Raw genomic sequence first — 4,904 nt, forward strand, 5'->3', positions numbered from 1 at the left:
ATTCGGGTGCGCTTAGAAATCTTCTTCATTAAGTCTTTGGGCGGCAAGCACCTCCCTTTTTTTCTATAAATAGGGGAGGGGGGAGCTGTTTCAAAATGTTCAAGACCCCTTTGGGTATGCGTTTCGGCTATTTTGGGCAAAAACACGTTTTCGTGAAGAAAAATCAAGTCGAAGTACTTCCGTAACGCTTCCGTAAGCGATTATGTGGAAATTCTTCATCGTTCTTCGTCGTTCTTCACCGTTCTTCGTTCGTTCTTCGTTCTTCAACGGGTAAGTTTTTGAATTCGAGACTTTCAATTCATTTCTTGTTTTGTGTACTTTCACTTTAATTTCGTTTACTTTCAGTTTTCTTTTCTTCCGTTTCTAACGTGCTTTAACCATTTATTTAAGCCGTTTTCTCGTCTAATAAATGATAAAATGAATTTCAACCGATCATTTGTGTTGTAATCTCGTTTAATCACTGTTAAAACGAAATCTAACCGATCGTTCACGCTATAACCTCGGTTAAACCAAAAAAAGTAAAATAATAATAAAATAATCAAAATATCTTGAAAAATAATAATAAAATAATCAAAATATCTTTGAATAAAATAATAAAAAAAATCAATCGGACGTTTTTCTTTGGAAGTTTCCTTGAATGAATTGATTAATAACCAAAGTGAAACTAAGACTAAAATCAACTCACAAATCAAGTTTTTTTCCGAAAAATCACTAAAAACCGTTTTAAGGTCCAACGCCTTAAACGGTCCTCTTTGCTTTTATCGGTTAACATGGACCGTTCAAAAGCATAAAATCAACATGTGACTTTACCGCTTTTGCAAGAACTACGTAGGTCTGATTTCCTCATCGCAATTGAGGATACGTAGGAGCAAAAGCCCCGCTTTTGTCGACCACCCCAAGAGATCGTTAATGGTCCAAATGCCTTAACGTTTCTCTCCTTTCAAAAACAAGAGATTGTTAATGGTCCAATGCCTTAACGTTTCTCTCCTTTCAAAATCAAAAGACCATTTAATGGTCCAACACCTTAAATGACCTTTTGTTCAAATAAAAAACATATTTTGCAAAAAGACAAAAAACAAACTTAAACCAAACACTTTGTTCCGAAAGAACTACGTAGGTATGATTTCCTCATCGCAAATTGAGGAATACGTAGGAGCAAAGGGAAACACCCTTGTCGACCACAAAAAGAGAAAAAATATAAAAAGGGTATAAAGGATATAAGGACATAAAAGGGAACGTAAAAATCAAAGTCATGTTTGCACATTCGATTAAAGGCTGTCGTCCCTTGTGACGGACGTGTGGGGTGCTAATACCTTCCCCGCGCGTAAATGCAACTCTCGAACCTTTCACTTAAAAGTTCGTAGATCGCGTCTTTTCCGGTTTTTCCGACGTTTTCCTCAAATAAACGTTGGTGGCGACTCCGCGCGTATTCCTTTCGTGGAACACGCATCCCGCGAGTCTCGCGTCGCCCTCCCGCCGAAGGGTAGGTTGCGACACCTGATAGTGCACAAGATGCCTCTTTTTGTGAGGAAGCCAAAGCACCACCAGATGAAAAGGTATCTAATAGGCACAAAACTCTTCTTGAGGATTTTCAAGACTTGGAGGAAAGGGTAAAATCCTTAACCATAACTCTTGAAGATTCAAAAGAAGGACGCTAGGAAATGCTTAAACAAAAACTCTTACTTAAAAAGAATGCATCCTTACCAATGATGAACTTGATAAGCTGAAAAAGAAGAACTTAGATCTCTGGGCGGAATGTTAGCATTACAAAAAAATGTCTTCTAATTTGAACTATATGCTTAAGGGACGTGAGGTCTTGAAGGAACTACCTCCTGAGATTGTAAAACTATATGAGGAGATAAAAACCTTGAGAGATAAACTAGGCAAATTTGTTGGTGGTCATGAAGCCCTTAACAAAATTATTAAGGTGCAAAGAAACCTTAAAGACAAATCTATCCATGGTTTCAAAGGCAAAAGGATTATACATAATGAAGAAGTCACTATTTGTTATTTTTGTGGAAAAGTAGGTCATGAAACTCACAAGTGCAAGGACCTCCATGAAAAGGGCAACCCATCAAGGGGTCTATCCAGTGCTTACTAGCACCCACATGCTAACAAGGAAAAAGGAACCAAAAAGATATGGGTACCTAAGAGCAAAATAATTCTTGTTGTAGACTTCCTTGATATCAGGAAAAAAACACTAGTCATGGTACCTAGACAGTGGTTGCTTATGACACATGACAGGCGAAAAGTCCATGTTCCAATCCCTAAGCCCTATGTTTGCTGGGGTGGTCACTTTCGGAGGGAATAAAAAAGGTCTGATAACTGGTGTATGTAAAGTATGTATTCCTCCCTACCCTCTATGGATAATGTTTTTCTTGTTAAAGGGTTGAAGCATAATCTATTGAGCATAAGTCAATTATGTGACAATGGATACAATGTCACCTTTAACAAGGATATGTGTATCGTCCAAAACAAGGACAACTCTTCTGTCTTCTCTACTAAAAGACAAAGAAATTTGTATAAGATTAAACTTGGTGATCTATCAATTCAAAAGGTGTTGTGCCTACTCTCAGTCAATGAGCATCACTGTGTATGTCATAAGAAGCTTAGTCATGCTAACTTGAGGTTAATCTCAAATCTTCAAAAGCATAGCCTCGTAAGAGGACTTCCAAAGCTGTCATACCAAGATTATTCCTTTTGTGAAGATTTCCAAAAAAGGGAAACAAGTAAAATGTTCTTTTGAAGCTAAAAATATTGTTTCCACTTCTAGGTCCTTAGAGTTTCTACACCTTGACCTGTTTGGTCTAACTAGGACTGCATCCCTCTCTGGATACAGATATGCATTGGTCATAGTGGACGATTACACTAGATGGACACGGGTTAGGTTCCTAACCCACAAGGATGAGTCTTTTGATACCTTTTATAAATTCTATAAAAAGATTAAACATGAAAAAGGTATATGTATCTCTTCAATCAGAAGTGATCATGGGGGAGAGTTTGAAAATGATCTTTTAAAAAAAATCTACGAAGAGAATGGTATTCACCATAATTTTTCCACTCCAAGAACACAACATAATCGAGTTGTTAAGAGGAAAAATAGATCTCTTCAAGAAATGGAAAGAACAATGCTTAATTATCACTTAACTCCTAAACAATTATGGACTGAAGCAGTAAACAATGTCTGTTATTTATAGAAAACAAAATTTACATAAGTCCTATCTTAAAGAAGACTCCCTATGAACTATGGAAGGGATGTAAGCCCAACATCTCCTACTTCCACCTATTTGGATGTCAGTGTTTCATCTTAAACACCAACGATAACCTTGGAAAGTTTGAGTCCAAGTGTGATTCTGGAATCTTACTTGGATACTCTGAATCATCCAAGGTATTTAGAGTGTACAATTCCAAAACCTCAACTGTGGAAGAGGCTATTCATGTAAGCTTTAATGACAACAAGCCTGACACTACAATGTCAGAGTTGGATGAGTCTTTTGTAGATATGAAAATAGAAAATATCGTGAAATCTGTTGCTGGGTCTAGTCCAGACAAACATGCGTCCAACTCACCAGTGTATGATCAAGCTGAAGAAGTCAGAGAACCAACTAGACGATTGTTCAGGAAACATCATCCAAAGTCCTAGATCATTGGTAATCCTAAGGACAAAGTCCAGACAAGGAACTCTGTAAAGCATACAACAAACCACCTATTTCTACTATTTCAATTGGCATTAGAGTTCAACCTCTTAGGTTGAGTATTTAACATTAAAGAGGAAAAGATGTAGACAAAGAAAGAAATGGAAGAAGGATATTCTACCAGCAAACCACCTTCCTTCAAAGGAGTTAAGTATGACTATTGGAAGGAAAGGATGAGTGCACACTTTGAGTTCATACACATTGATCTATGGTATGTCGTAGCCAATGGATGGATGAGCAAAAATAAAGATTTATGCTCAATTCCAAAGCTCACAATGTTCTTCTATGTGCACTCTTTGAAGAAGAATACACAAAATTCTATAGCTTTAGAAGGGCAAAGCAGATGTAGGACACATTGGCCATAACATATAAAGGGTCTTCACAGGTAAAGAGGAACAAGCTAAGTCTTCTCACACATACGTATGAGTTGTTTACTACGGAGAAAGGTGAAAACAAACAAAGTATATTGGACACTTCCAAACCATATTTGAATTGGTGATCGTTGAGAATGATTTAAATCTTATCATATTTTTATCTTTAAAGAAAACAAAATACTAGATAATGCTAATAATTAGATAAATCTAGATAATATAGTATAAAGAGATAAAGAAGTATTTGATTAGCTCAATCTACTGACAATATATCTCATTTCATCCAATCGTAAATCATATACTCTTGTACTTATAGAAGGATAGACAATTCTCTTTTCCTAGAATTTTATAGATAGTCTCTCTCAGAAAATAGAAAATTATTAGAGCATGTTGGATTGAGAAGAAGGAAGAAACAAAGAGAATCTTGTTGATGCAGTAAATAGATAAAAGGAAACATAAGTGAAGAATGCAAATTATTTCTAAACTTCCATGGTATGAATTTCCAGGAACACGTCTTCTTGAATATTATTAGTTATAAATTGATAAAATGATGAATTTAAATTTGCATAAATTGATTCCTTTGGTGATTGCAAGAATTTAGGTTGTGTTATTCTTGCATGAAATTATTTAAGTGTCAAATACATGCATATATATATATATATATATATATATATATATATATATATATATATATATATCCATATATATTACATTTACAATGAATTAGCTTTGTTAATCTTGTTCTAGTGTAGTGTGTCCTACACTTTAACAAGTTTATGTATGCATGTTTAATTTAATTGTTTATGCCTATGAGTGTGCTTAATTATGTATATGTATG

The sequence above is a fragment of the Glycine max genome, chromosome 5, assembly GCF_000004515.6.
Source record: "Glycine max cultivar Williams 82 chromosome 5, Glycine_max_v4.0, whole genome shotgun sequence".
In the NCBI taxonomy this organism is placed as follows: domain Eukaryota; kingdom Viridiplantae; phylum Streptophyta; class Magnoliopsida; order Fabales; family Fabaceae; genus Glycine; species Glycine max.